This window comes from Malaclemys terrapin, chromosome 15, assembly GCF_027887155.1.
Source record: "Malaclemys terrapin pileata isolate rMalTer1 chromosome 15, rMalTer1.hap1, whole genome shotgun sequence".
NCBI classification, from domain to species: Eukaryota; Metazoa; Chordata; order Testudines; family Emydidae; genus Malaclemys; species Malaclemys terrapin.
Genome location: NC_071519.1, coordinates 20,607,570 through 20,623,820, shown reverse-complemented (window position 1 = coordinate 20,623,820; position 16,251 = coordinate 20,607,570).

Below are 16,251 nucleotides of genomic sequence, written 5' to 3'. Positions count from 1 at the left end.
TATTTTCACAGAGCGGAATTAGCTGGGAAGTCGTTTGTGAAGTGTCATGTTTTTATTTGGATTCAGACAGATTTTCTCAATCATGGGCATACCTGGTGGCTTACAGAGGTGGGTTAAAGCCTGAAATTCTATCTCACAGATATTAGAGAACGGAAGGGCTGGTGTCACTAAAGTACATGCCAGATATGTGTGAGCCACACGATAGCAATTTGGTGAACAATCCCAAGCAGTGTGCAGAACAATCCTTTTATAAATGAACACATCTGTCAATGTGTGGCAGTATCAAAAGTGCCATCTTGTGAATGATAGGGAGGAGAAAGCCTGAGAGGTTCTGACATCCATGATCGAGAAAACAGGATGGATTCTGATCTCTTTGCACCAGTGTAAATTTGAAGTGACTCCATCCACGTCAGTGGTGTTATGGCAAATTTACCCTAGAGTAACTGAGATCTGCATTTCCAACTACACAAGAAGATAGGTGCTCATTACAAACCAGTGTAATGTGTGCATAGTATTACAATTAGCACTGTATGTTCTGCAGGCATTAATATTTCTCATACATGCCTTAGGGTTAAAAAGCAACCCAGCGAATCATGAACTTTGGCTGGTACCGTCACTGATTCTGGAGTCACTTAACCCATGTCATGCCTCAGTTTTCCCATCTGTAAAATGAAGATATTATTATGTATTGTTTGTTTTGTGACAGTGCCTAGACGACCCAGTCATGGACCAGGGTCCCTTTCTGCTAGGGGTGCTGTACAAACACAGGACAAAAAGGTGGCCTCTTCCCCAAAGAGTCATCTAAGTAATAATACTTACCTACCTGATTGGGGTGGGCGGGTGGGTGTGGAAGTGCTCAGATATCACAGACACCAGCACCATAGAAATGACTACAGGTTTGCATGCCAGTTTACAGAACTGAAAGTGCCAGTCCCTGCCCCAAAGAGCTTACAATGGAAATTGGACTAGTACAGAAATTTAAAAGGCAAGATAATAAAGGGGAATTAATTGGACACCTAAATACTATGGTGATGGGCACATTAGAAATAGCATAGACAGAAAATCATTAAACCGGTTAATTAAAGTTAGGTTTAGAAGCATTAGATTTTTATCGGTAAATCTCAGTAACTGTCAATTTCACCGGGCACACACAAACCAACAAATAAAATATTGAGTTCATAATAATCGAAATGTATAGAGAGGCAAAGTAAGAAAAATGCTACTTGAGAACTTATTAGCATTTGATTTCAGGGTATTTACTTTGTATTTTTTGACATGTGACGTTGACTATTTGTGTTTTAACAGTTACAAAGCTTTAAATGTTTGAATCTCAACATCTACTGTCAATTATTGTCTGACTCCCCCATTGTCTGATCGCCCCATAAGTCCCTACAACTGTGAACATTTACATTGATAAAAATTGGAAAAATGCCTAATTAAAGTTAACTGAGCATGCAAATGCATTTGATTCTTATGTAAATGTGTGTGTGGGAATGTGCACATACAGAAGGCTGTTTGTCCGCAGAATAGAGTTGGCAGCATGGCTAAGGTACTGCCCTAGAGATCAGCATGCTCCAATACTAATCAGCAGGGGCTACCTCTAAATACGAGAGGGGAATTTGCTCTCCATGAACTATTCAGGCCTTGACTCTCTGCTGAGTTTTCCATCCAGGGAAACAATTACCCTTAGGTGTGCTGGTTTTTCTCCTCTGGCCACTGGTCTGATGTAGCCTATACGGAGTTGCTAGGTAAGGCATAAGTTACAGCAGTAAAACAATAAGGCCTGTAGTTAACCAGAAGTAAGCCTAGATCATAAGACTGACTGCTGTAATGACTAAACTGCTGGCAGGTAACCACAAGAGGCTAGTTTATACTGGCTTGGCCTATTTTAAGTTAGGAACAGCCGCAAATGTCCAACCACAAGAGTGCCACGGCAACTAGCTGATGAATGTTCTAATAAGCTTGAGATAAAAGGCCTAGCAACCTATGGAAGAAAGGCACCCCAACCTTAGTAGGATGAGGAAATACAAATAAGGAAAAGGGAAGAACCCCCTGACGAATATGCGTTCGGCACAACGGCATCAGCGGAGCACGTTATAAAAGTTTTATCCCAGCCTCGGGGCTCAGTGTGGGGGAAAGATGCAGCTCTTCTGCGATGCCAGGATGATGCCCACTGGTGATGGTGCTGAGGAAGGTGAGGAGGAGGAGGAGGAAGATAACGAGGAGGGGGAAGATAATGACTAACCCTTCAGGTTGTTCTGTAAGAGGTGGCATGAGTATATGGATGCTCAGACACACCTTCTGTATTAACTCGCTGGGTTGGAGAGTTTGCTCATTGTGTTCATAAAACTCTGACAACTACAGAAGGTTTTTCTTAAGTACGAGTGTTGTAACCATGCATATTGGGTTTCCAACTGAACTGTAATGATAATAATACAAGGCCTGGTCTTGGGACAAGAACCTACCAGACCTCAGAGTGTTCGCTGGGAATTCTTAAGTAATCAGTATAATTAATACACAAACCATAGCTCAGGCAACAGTGAGATCCATTAACTCATTTTCCAGAGACTACCAAATGGCCATCCAACCTTGTTTCACTAACCCACCTGAGGTAGACTTAATTCAGCAGACCTAGAGTAAAAGAGTCCATTCCATTTCTCCCTGTATATACTTCCCCCCTCCTTTCTTTTTTGTTTTATGATGGATTTGTTATTTGCGGCAATCACACAATGGCATAGCCACCGTCATACAAATAACAGAACTATTGTTGGCATTAAATACAGGTGGGACAATTAGACAGAAAATAAGATGGTACTTGCTATGTACAATGGAGTATTTAAATGTCCTTTGTTAACATAATGATCACTATTCAGCGTGAGACAAAAGATAACGTGCAAGCGTTTTCCAAGGAAATCTCACACTTACATTTTTTATTCAACCAAGCAGGAATAATAGATTATTCATCCTGAGATACAGAGAACAGATGGAAGAGACATAATTGTAAAGGCAGTAAGCAGTGTGGTTACAGCACAAGGAGACAGGGCCAATATTTTCAAAAGCAGGTTCATGGATTTGCTCCTAAGTCAATATAGAGGGCCCTGATCCCGCAAAGGCTTCCACCATGTTCTTAACTTTATCCACTGTGATTAGTTAATAGGCCAGATCTTCAGTGAGGGGAAAGCAGTGCAGTTCTACTGGAGACAATCTACACTTGTGTGCACCAACTGCGGATCTGACCCAACGGGACTATTCTCCAGAGGTGCCGACTCCATAGCCCCAGAACACCCATGGAAAAAAATAGTGTGTGCTTAGCACCCACCAGCCACACCTGCTTGGCGGCACTGACAATCAGCTGTTTGGTGGTGCCCCCGATCAGCTAATCAGGGCACTGCCAAACAGCTGATTGGGGGTACTGCCAAACAGCTGATTGGCACTCCATGGGGCCATTTCAGAGTCAGGACTACAAGAAGCCCCAGCAGTGCCCCCTTTCTCCCTGCCATTGCCCCAGTACTGTAGGAGCAGTGATATTCCACCTGAAAATACCAAATACAGGGGAAACCCGGATTCCCCAGTCTTTCTGGCAGCTTTGCACTGGGGCTGGGCCCTGGTATCAGAGATGCTCCACAAAGCAGCGTTGAACTGTATCCTCCATTGGCCTTGTCAGCTCTGAGTCGCAGCAATGCAACTGAAAAGAGAAAGCATGTGCGGCATGATGAGTGGAGCTAGAGAAAGAGGCTTCAGAAGGGACCCAGCTCTGTGTGGCACCCGGGGCTCAGGTATAAACCAGTCCCTAGGCTACTTGCGCTCAAACTCAACAGCTTCAGTGTGGTACCCTGACGTCTCCGCCTGCTTCACAAAGATCTCTTTCCAACAACTCTGCCTGCCTGGCACATCACTCGCTGGTAATGATTGGGCATGCAACCCACACTGCAGGCAGTTCCCGCCGTTCATTTCAGCCCCTTCCTCTCGTTAGCCACCAACCCACCCAAACCCCTCTGTGTGAGGCAGAGCAGTTTGTTCAGTCCAGCTTTAGATTCGAAGCTCTGCCCTGCCAGGGCCTTGCCTTTCCGTCGGCTGCTTGTTAAATGCCCCGCACAACTGTGTTGCTAGGCGCAGAACAAAGAGCTTTACGGGTAAATTGTGAGTCTGCACATACGTTCCTGCCATCAGTCCGAGGAACATGCCTGGGTGCTAGGGAACACGATGGTTACAAGGGTGGAGAGAGGTAGAGCGGCACCGCAGTTTCTGTAGTGTGGGAGAAGGATCTGGAATGCAGCAGATCCTCCAGCCCTGGGAGTTAATACATATAAGCCAGCTCTCCGAAATCCCTCTCTTGGAGCTAGACTCTGCAGCATGCTGGAGGTTCCTAATCTATGCACGAGTCCTTATCGTCCCACCCTCTCCCTGTGTAATTGAGCCACAGAGCCTCAGTTGTAACATGCCCCTTTTTATCTGCACGGGAAAGAGACAGATTTGGATCTCGATCTGCAGGGATCCTATAATTTTGTTTTGTTTTTATGATTTTTTCTTTGGTCACCTTTCAAACGCACCCAGCTCTCCTCTCCAGGGCCGGATTGCTGCATCAGCCAGTTTGGCTAGTAATAAAATCCAAAAAGCAAAAGAACAAAAGGAGAGACAGCATGGGGAGGGGCGGAAAAAGTCTGCATGGGCTTATGGCCCTGATTTGACTTCTTCAACCTTCAGCTTTCAAACAATTTCCTTCCACTCTCATGCAGCATCACGTTCAAATTCCTAACACAAAGAACCAAAGGAGCATGCAGCCTTGTTTAAACTGCAGGACCAGGATGTCAGCTAGAGAGCCGAGTCATCAGGAATTTGCCACCAGGACTGTTGGAGGAGGGGACACCCCAGGAAATGGGGAAATCAGTGCAAAGGCAGGGAAATGCAGGCCTGATGGTCACTCTCTCATAAAGCAGACAGCCTATAAATGCAGGGCAATAGCATTGCACCGGGCCAGTTCTGTGCACCCAATTTGATGCAATGACTCAGCCCGTCCCAGGGGATGGGATGACATTCTAGACTTCTCACCTTCCAATTAGGCACTCATTCAGCTTTGGAATATGGCTGTGATGTGGCAAGCAACAGACACAAGTGACCTCCCGGATGGCTAACTGACAGCATCCAAACCAGTCAGTAACCCCAGCCCATGAGCCTTAGTATTAGAAATAGCTGTAGATCATGCACCACTGAGGCCTGGTCTACACATTACAAAGTTAGGTCAACACAAGTCAGCTAACATTGACCTAGTTGTGCATGTGTCTACACTTAAATTGGTCTCCCACCTACATAAGCACTGTTAGGCAACACAGTAACCCCACCTCCCTGAGTGGTGTAGAGCCACAGCTGCTGTATTTAGGTCGATGCCGTGCAAGTATAAACACTGTGTTGGTTATGTCGACCGTAACTGTCCTCCAGATGCTGACTCACAATGTTCCACACTAACCGATCTGGTCACCATTGTGAACTCCACTCCCCAGGGGTCATGAAGACCAGAAGTCTCCCTCCCCTTTAAAGCCCTGTGAATTTTTGAAATTCCTTTTCCTGATTGCCTGGCTTGGCAGGCACCTAGTAGCTCTCCATTATTGAGTGCAACTGCCCAGCTAACCATGCCGGCTATGGGCTCATACACACTTCAGGAGATATTGGATCTCCTGGGCCTGAGGGGAGAGTTTCACTTTCTGTTGTAAATATGCTGACAGTGGTACCTCAGTGTGTTTTATCTGCAGGTGCTGCCATTGCGGCCTTCAGGGTCACCTGAGCCAGATAAGGAAGAGAAAAAAGGGGACTCGGGATGACATGTTCAGTGAGATCCTGCAAGCCAGTGTTGCCTCGGACCACGAGCCCAGAGCCTGGAGGATGAACATTGTAGACAGCCTGGAGAAGGAAAAAGTTGAGAGGAGAAAGGCCCAGCAGGAAAAGAAGAGGGAGATGCATCAGGACATCAGGGAGCCTCTCTGGAAGCGAACACACATGCTGCAAACTCTGGTGGACCTGCAGGTTCAACAATCCTGAGCTCACTTCCCTCTGCAGCCCATTGAGAACTCCGTATCGGGACCTCCCTATACCCCCTCTCCTCAATATTTCATGTGGCAGCAGGGGTCAGTGCATTAGCCCATCACTCCACCCAAGGGGACACTAACTAAAGGCAATCATAGCTTCACATGCACTGATCTGGGTAAGCCATGGTTGGTGTATGTGTAGCTGAAATGGACATGCATTTTCTTTCCCTTTCAAAAGTTATGTTCTCTTCATTAAGTTTTTTATATATTTGTTTGTAAAATGCATGGGGATTTTTTTGACTGATTTTGTTACAGAATAAAATTCTATTATTTGGAGCATAATTCATCTTTATTAGTTCACAACATATGCTGCTGAGTGCTCAGCAGTTCTGAAAGCAACCAATTACTTGTTACTGCACAATGTCACACAACTGATAGGATTAGTCACAAACAAAATTAATAGGTGCATTGACAATGTATTGTGACAAAGTTCCTCCTCTATCTTGGTGGGTCCTGCGCTTATTGGCTGATTTTCTTGCCTCAGAGATTCATCATGTGGGTTGGGGAACAGCCCAGAGACCTTCCCCTCTGGAAGAACCCACAGTCCAGGTCAATTAGGAGGTTTGGGGGGAACACCCAGGCCCGCCCTCTACTCCAGGTTGCAGCCCAGGGCCCTGTGGACTGCAGCTGTCTATAGTGCCTCCTGTAACAGCTGCATGACAGCTTCAACTCCCTGGGCTACTTCCCCATGGCCTCCTCCAAACACCTTCCTTATTCTCACCACAGGACCTTCCTCCTGGTGTCTGATAACACTTGTGCTCCTCAGTCCTCTAGCAGCTCTCCCTCTCAGCTCCTTGCGCCTCTTGCTCCCAGCTCCTCACACTCGCACCACAAACTGAAGTGAGCTCCTTTTTAAAACCCAGGTGCCCTGATTAGCCTGCCTTAATTGATTCTAGCAGCTTCTTCTTAATTGGCTCCAGGTGTCCTAATTAGCCTGCCTGCCTTAACTGGTTCTAACAGGTTCCTGATTACTCTAGTGCAGCCCCTTCTCTGGTCACTCAGGGAACAGAAAACTACTCATCCAGTGACCAGTATATTTGCCCTCTACCAGACTCCTGTACCCCACTGGTCTGGGTCTGTCACAGTATATATTCCTACATGTTCAGCAATCACCACACAATTCCTACCAGGCCACAAAAGAGCAGGGCCAGGCAGAGCACACCACACCAACACACATTACTCTGGCTCACTATTAAAATGGTCTTTCAAAGCCTTCCTGAGCCATAGAGCTCTGCATTGAGTTCTTCTAATCACTCTTGTGTCTGGCTGGTCAAATTCACCAGATAGCCACTCCACCTCCATCCCAATGGAAACTTTCCCCCTTTGCTTCACAGATATTATGCGGGACACAGCAGGCAACTATATCCATTGGGATCTTTTTCTCACTATGGTCCAGTCTTGTGAGTAAACAACGCCAGCAATCCTTCAAACAATAAAAAGCACATTCAACTGTCATTCTGCACCTGCTGAGCCAGTCATCGAATCATTCCTTGGTGCTGTGGAGGTGGCAGGTATATGGTTTAATGAACCAGGGGAGCAAGGGGTTGTCTGGGTCACCCAGGTTCACTATTGGAGTTTCAACATTACTTATGGTAATTCACCGGTCGGGAAACAAAGTCCCTGCTTGCAGTTTTCTGCACAGTCCAGTGTTCTTAAAGATGTGAGCGTCATGCACCTTCCTGGGCCAGCCCACACTGATGTCAGTGAAGAGTCCCTGGTGATCCACCAACGCTTGAATAACCATAGAAAAGTAGCACTTTCTGTTGGTGTACTCTGTGGGAAGGTGGGCTGGTGCCAAAATAGGGATGTGTGTGCCGTCTATCATTCCACCACAGTTAGGGAATCCTATTGCTGTAAATCCATCCACCATGTCCTGCACATTGCCAAGAGTCATGGTCCTATGGAGCAGGAGGCAATTAATGGCTCTGTGTAGTTGCATCACAGTGGTCCCAGCGGTGGTTTTCCTGACTCCAATTTGATTCCATCTGACTGGCAGCTTCATTTAGGTGTCCCTGTGCTGGAGGCCTGGGGCAAGCTCAGCACACAAATCGAAGAACGTGGCCTTGGGATCAGAAAGTCCTGCAGTCACTGCTCGTCATCCCAACGTGCATTACAATGCGATCCCACCAGTCAGTGCTTGTTTCTCAGGTCCAGAAGCAGCACTCCACCATCTGCAGCTGCTCCATGAACACCACTAACAACACTGAATTGATTCTCGTTATGTCCCACAGCAATCTGTCCTCCAAGGAATTGCCATGTTCCCCAGTCATTTGGTTCTTCTTGCAGCTCTGCAAATACTTCAGGATCGCGCCCCCTGTGCTTGCATGCTTATGACAATAGTGCAGAGCTGTGCAGACTCCATGCTTCTGTCAGGGATGGCAGACAGCAAGGATGGCTGCGTGGGTTTGTGAGATTGTGGTGTGAAAAGTATGGGATATAAATAATCTTATGGGATGAAGACCGTTGCAAACTGGGAAGTGGACATTTGCTCCCAGTCATCTCGATGCAACTCATTTTGACCCTATCATGCATTGCCAACATGTCCCAAATGACAGTGTGCTGGATGGTGGTGAGTTTCACAGTAGGATACCTACCCATGGTGCACTGCTCTCTGCATCAATAGAAGCACTTCTGGTGAGCACGTGCATCGCCAACACAAGGAGCCAAGCATGCATGAGCCCATGCTATGCACTAACTGTGGGGGCTGTATGATGATGTAACTTGAGTCAACATAAGTTTGTAGCACAGGCATGGCTTAAGGGCGCTCCTTCAGATGTGATGCCCAAGTCATTCAGGTGAAACCTCATTATAGCCCAGTGCTTTTCTTGGCTTTTGTAGGCATTAAGGGATCCATAGATTCATAGATTCTAGGACTGGAAGGGACCTCGAGAGGTCATTGAGTTGAGTCCCCTGCCTTCATGGATATTTGTAGGAGACACTTGGCACCTCATAGGATTGGGTCTAGAGCAGGGCCAAATTTTTCAGCCCAAACATTTTTTTAATGAAAATGTAGATTCCCCAACACTGAAAAGTTTCGCAAGTTCACATCAGTTTCGCTCAATTGTTTCTGTCAAAAAAAGAACTAAAAAAAAGGGAAAAAATCAAAACATTTCATTTTGACAGTTTCTAAACAAAACGTTCCAATTTTTCAGTTCAGAAAGACTTATTTCAAAATTTCCTTTAATTTTGTTTTTAAAAAAACAAAAATGGTAGAAATCCAAATGACAAAATTTCATTCACCCCCAAAAGGATTTTCTCCCCCACTTCTTGATTCACCAAAGATTTCAAAAAGTTTCATATTTCCACTCAACCCAAAACAATTTTTTTTAATTTTTTTGGGATTGCCAGTGAACTAAAAAAGCCTTTTTTCACACAGCTGTAATCAGACCTGAAGAGCACTGAGGATATCCATATAAGTGGGGATAAATGTCTGTAGGGCCCTATAAATATAAATGTGTTGTGTCTGTGCATCTATTAAATATATATGTGTGAGAGTGGTTTTTGGCCTTATAAACATATGTGTGTGATCCCATAAAAATGTGTGTATTCCTATAAAAAACAATGTATGGTTATGCATCCATATACTATATGTGTTTTTGTATGGCTATATAAATCTGCATGGCTCCATAAATATGTGTATTTCTAAAAGTGTGTGTGTTTATGTCCCGATATATTTTTGTGAGTCTATAGAAATATAAATGTGCATCCCTATAAATATGTAGACATATGTATAATATATGTATACATTCACACACATACACACACAGATATAATAGTTTAATAATAGGAATAAGAATGCTGCAGGCAGAGAATCTCCAAGGGATTTTTTCCACTCTGCAGTTGGTTGAAGTCACTCAGCTGTCGGAATAATTCCCTTAATATTGTCAGAAATGTGTTTAAGAAACCCTCCAGGTGTGTTTCAGAGTCTTAACATGGAAAAGGGCTAATGCAAAATGGATGCCAATGGAATAGAGATTTCTGGGAAGGAGCCTTTGCGCTCTATGGAGCGCCCCTGAGGGGTCTTTTGAAAATGACATGATCAGAGTTATGCTGATGTACATTTTCGCCTGACTAATTGCAATAAGGGCCATGTTATCAGGCTCTGTGCAGCGCTCCCAGATTGGTTGGTATGTAGGAGAGAGGCTTCGTGGTGCAATATTTTTAGGCTTGGAAGGATTAGATTTTTATCGGTAAATGTCGGTAAACAGCAATTTCTCTGTACACACGCAAACAGATGAAAAAACATTTCCATCTCTAATCATTGAAATTTACAGCGAGGCAAAATGAAGAAAAATGCTGCTTGAGATCTTATTAGAGTTGGATTTAAGCATATTTACTTTGTACATTTTGACACGTGATGTTGACAGTTTGCATTTTAATGGTTATAAAGCTTTAACTTTTTGAATTACCTCCCCCCCCCATAATTTCTGACCACTGTGAAAATTTATACTTATAAAAATAGGGGGGAAATGCTTAAAAATAAGCATTGATATTATCCCTCAAAATTATTAAAAACAAAAAATCTGCCGAGCCTAGTTATTATTATGGCAAAGACCACAGGTTCTCAGGGAATACCATTCTTGTTTACTGCTATAGCTACACCGAGTCAAACTGTCCATTACAAATAATACTTGTTAGATCTTTAGCCTTCATTTTGGTGAGTGAATCAATTGGATTTTCATTGTTGAACCAACAATTTGCAGATCATAAGTTGCTCATGAACTGGTCACTTGGGATTCCGTTCAGCTAGGCACGTGACTATCACTGAGCAGGTGCGTAGTTCCAGTCCTTGTGCTTAAAACGAGGCACCTGTTTAAGATCCTTGCTGAACTGGGGCCCTGGCCTGTGGAATGGAAACCTAAAGGCAATAGACAGGCCCCTGCAGAAGACCCTGGACTAGGGGGAAGAGATGGTTGACGTGCTGTACTAGTATCATGTGGAATGAATGAAGCTGGAACCCTGAGGAAAGGGCCTGAATGACACACCGGGTGTGATGTCTTGCCCTCCTGGGCTGAGGGCCAGGCCAGCAGCCTACAGCTGCCCTTCTGGAAGATGCTTTAGTCATGCACAAGTTATTGGGAGCAGTGCAGGGGTATCTGCCCTGTGCTGTGCAGGAGGTCAGACTAGAGGCTCTAATGGTTCCTTCCAGCATTTTAATGTATGAATCCATGAACATACTCGTGTGGAGGGTCCCATCGGCCCATCTCTTCCTTTGCTGCAGGGCAAGTGCCTGGCATCTCTATTCCGCTAACCCGACCACATGCTCTGGGGCTTGTGACACACAGAGCGCTGCAACCCAAACAGCCCACCGAGTCCTCTCTCTGCCTCTGACATCCCCGCTCCTGTCAATTCACTGTGACAGGGCAATAAAGCAACTCTCTCAGGAACTTCCCTTGGCCCTTAATCAGAGAAGAGCTCACATGTGGCATCTTAAGGAGTTCTCAGGTGAGAGACATCCTTCCCAGCATAAGAGGATCAGCTAATGAACAGCTGGGGAGAGACACCTCAGCAAAGCACTGGTTTCTGGCATGCAATCACGATGGAGCTTTTAATATTTGTTCACAGCCTGCTCCCTGGGTTGACAGATACAAAGGAATAGCGTCTGCACCAAAGCAGGTACCTAACTAAGGCAGCCCCCAGCATCACTGTATCTGAGCACCTCGCAATCTCTAACAAGTTGATCCTCACACATCCCTGGGAGGCAGGGCAGTGCTATTATCCCCATTGTACAGATGGGAAACTGAGGCACAGATACTTTCTCATGGTCACGCAGGAAGTCTGTGGTAGACTAAGGAATTGAACCTAGGCTAGTAATGCCCTAACCACTGAGTCATCCTTCCTCTCCCCATCCAGCATTAATCAAGAATTCTGACCTCCATCTCCTGGTACACACACCCTACACAGAGATTAAGAAATAGAGAAAAAAGAACGAGGAGTACTTGTGCCACCTTAGAGACTAACAAATTATTTGGGCATAAGTTTTCATGGGCTAAAACCCACTTCATCGGATGCATGCAGTGGAAAATACAGTAGGAAGATATATATACACAGAGAATCTCCATCTCTGGAGATATTTAAGAGTAGGTTAGATAAATGTCTATCAGGGATGGTCTAGACAGTATTTGGTCCTGCCATGCGGGCAGGGGACTGGACTCGATGACCTCTCGAGGTCCCTTCCAGTCCTAGAATCTATGAATCTATGAATCTATAAACATGAAAAAATGGGTATTGCCATAACAACTATAACAGGACTAATCAATTAAGGTGGGCTATTATCAGCAGGAAAAAAAAGACCTTTTGTAGTAATAATCAGGATGGCCCATTTCCAATGGTTGACAAGAAGGTGTGAGTAACAGTAGGGGAAAATTAGCATGGGGAAATAGTTTTTACTTTGTGTAATGACCCATCCACTCCCCGTCTTTATTCAAGCCTAATTTAATGGTGTCCAGTTCGCAAATTAATTCCAATTCTGCAGTTTCTCGTTGGAATCTGTTTTTGACATTTTTTTGTTGGAGAATTGCGACTTTTAGGTCTGTAATTGAGTGACCAGGGAGGTTGAAGTGTTCTCCGACTGGTTTTTGAATGTTAGAATTCTTGACATCTGATTTGTGTCCATTTATTCTTTTGCGTAGAGACTGTCTGGTTTGGCCAATGTACATGATAGAGGGGCATTGCTGGCACATGATGGCATATATCACATTGGTAGATGTGCAGGTGAACGAGCCTCTGATGGTATGGCTGATGTGATTAGGTCCTATGATGGTGTTCCCTGAATAGATATGAGGACAGAGTTGGCATCGGGCTTTGTTGCAAGGATAGGTTCCTGGGTTAGTGTTTTTGTTGTGTGGTGTGTGGTTGCTGGTGAGTATTTTCTTCAGTATTTGAGGGCCTGTCTGTAAGCGAGGACTGGCCTGTCTCCCAAGATACCCACCTGTTGAAGTGAAGAAACAGATTGACAGAGCCAGAAGAATACCCAGAAGTCACCTACTCCCAGACAGGCCCAACAAAGAAAGTAACAGAACGCCACTAGCCATTACCTTCAGCCCCCAACTAAAACCTCTCCAGCGCATCATCAAGGATCTACAACCTATCCTGAAGGACGATCCATCGCTCTCACAGATCATGTTCTCTGTGTATATATATCTTCCTACTGTATTTTCCACTGCATGCATCCGATGAAGTGGGTTTTAGCCCACGAAAGCTTATGCCCAAATAAATTTGTTAGTCTCTATGGTGCCACAAGTACTCCTCGTTCTTTTTGCTGATACAGACTAACACGGCTACCACTCAGAAATAAAGAAGTGGATGGACTACAATTCAACTCCAGAGTCCTCAATCTTATATTCTTCTCATGATATTATTTGTATTATAACAGCTCTAAGGCCCAGATCCTCAAAGGAAATTAGGTGCCTAATGCCCACTGATTTCAATGGGCATTAGGTGTCTAAATACCTTTAACGATCTGGACCTTAGAGACCCCAGTCAGAATCAGGACCCATTGGTGCTACGTGCTGCATGAACACAGTCATTATTAATTATTACTATTACTTAATGAACAATTCATTCCTTGAAAATTGCTTTTCTTTCTGTCTTTCCAAATTGCCTGCGTAATACCCTCATTCCTCTCAAAAGAATACAAGGATTGCCAGGCTGACTCAGACCACTGGTCCGTCTCATCCAGATTCAATCTCCAGATGCCTAGTATTAATTACTAGCACCAGCTGCATTGGAGGCAGGTGCTAGGGCAGCTGCGTTAGGCAGTGATGGGCTAACCTTTCCCCAGGGAAAGTTTCTTCCCAATCTTCTTTAGTTAGAGAGAGGGGCATAAGCCCGAAGTAGGAGGGTTTGTAAACTTTCCAAACCTCTTCTTTAATTTTTAGTATTTACTATTCTCTCTCTACAAATGTCTAATCGCTTTTTTTGAATCCTGCTCTATCCTTCAGTGACATATTGTGGGAGTGAGTTCCACTGGCTAATTGTGTCTTGCTTTAAAAAATAAGTATTTCCTCTGGTCAGTTTTGAATTTGCCAGTGTTTGGTGTCACTGCACATCTCCCTCATTCTCCTTCTGTGAGACAGGATCAAGAGACGCTCCCAGATTTGTTGCTCATAAAGCTTGTTCACCCAATAATTTCTACAGAAAATATTTTGGTCTGTAGTTTGTTCATAAGCAGATTGTTGTCTATACTTAGGGTGACCAGATAGCAACTGTGAAAAAACGGGACAGGGGATGGGAAGTAATAGGTGCCTATATAAGAAAAAGTCCCCAAAAACGGGATTGTCCCTTTAAAAACGGGACAGATGGTCACCCTATCTATACTAGATATTCGAAACCTGAGCTGTGGTCGGAAGTTTTGACTGAGTGCCACGATCACATGGTATTGTCTCTGTTCCTTGATTGGAACTGTGTTTCATGTACAAATACTTGCAGGGAGGAGCTTAAAATTCACTTTCAGCTATGAGGGTCAAGTTTTAAAGGTTTGTACATGATTTAGGAGCCTTAAGTCCTGTTGATTTTCCATGTAATTTAGGTGTTTTAGAAAATATTACCCAGGGCCTCTAATAATTACTTGCAGTTTGCTGCCTCTGTGAACATCCCCGCTAGTGGACCCATTTGCTAAGATATTTGCAGGAAGCTCAAGGTGTGTGAATGCAGGCAAAGCAAATTGATTTCTACATCTCCTGAGACCAGTGGGTTTTGGGAGCACCTCTGATCATGGGCCAATACTGGGGCCCAATCAACAGCAATCAGATTCTTCATCAGGACAGGTTCCAGCTGTGAACTTGGAACCAAAGCTGGATTTTGATCTGGGATTTGGGTTCAGGCCTATCTCCAGTTCAGAACTCCTCCAATGAGTCTGCATGTATTTTAGTGGAGGGTTGGCTGCAACTATCAGATCAGTCGCCCTTTCATAATTAGAGCTGGTAGGAAGTTTACAGATGGAACTTTTTTCTACTGGAAAATGCTCATTTGTCAAAAGCAAGAGGCTTGGCAGAAACATGTCACTTTCAAAGAAACTTCATTTAAAAAATGCACAACATGAAGCGTTTCCATAACGTCCAAACACATGTTTGAACGGAATGTTTTGATTTTTCATTCTGAAATGTATTTTATATAATAAAAATTATTTTAAAACCTCAAAATCACATTACAACAAAACAAAACATTTCGATGAACCCCATCTGAATTTTGAGGGATTTCTTGGTTTAAAAAACTCGAGTGTCACAGCGTGCACTCACCGCTATGGTGCCTCCTCCTGCACAACCTCCCACCTCCCTCATCTCAGGGAACGCCTGTCAGGGATGGTCTATAATACGTAGTCCTGCTTTGAGTGCAGGGGACTGGACTAGATGACCTCTCGAGGTCCCTTCCAGTCCTACGATTCTATGATTCCCTGCCACCTCTTCTGGTCCCAGTTTCCTGGTTCCCTCCCGCTGATACTGCTTCCAATCATTTCCCTACTCCCTGGCTCCTCCTCCAGGTGCAGCCTATGCAATTAATTGGCCCGCCTGGCTATCTTAACCCCTTCCAGTCCTGTGGGGGTTGGACACCCGGTCACACTGAGATTTCGACTTTTTGTTTCCATTCAGGACAGGGAAACTTTTTCCCATTCAGCTCTAATAGACACAACGTGGATAGAGCAAGAAGTGGGGAGATGCATTAGCCCCTGCACTGTGCCGGGGAGCCCTTCCTGTCTCAATTTTAAACAGAGCATCGATCATTCAATTGCACTGATAAATGGCATTCCTCCCTGTGTTGCCAGAGGTGCAGGCTTCTTGGCTCAAGCACTGGGGCTTTGGAGCCATCGTTCCGTTTTGCTGGCAGCAGAGATAATGCTGACTGGGCTGGAAGCCCACCTGCTACTGCTGCTCAGCAATGCAATCAAGGAAGAGAGAAGCAAATGAGGATTGTCTTATTAAGGGCAGGGGAGGGGAAAGAGCAAAACGCTTTGCAACACGTAGCAAAAACCGAGCAAGCTCAAAGCTGTCCCTCCGTCATGGCCCAGATTCGGCATCTGGTTCGTTACATGACTGAGCTGTGAAGAGAAAAGTGTCGGGCGGGGCGGGGGAGCATGAGAAAAAGCCCTTCAACCACAAAAAGAAAATCAAGTTGCTTGAAAGCAACAGAGTGAGATCAAGTAGCCAGTTCTTTTTCACTGGTGTATCAGCAG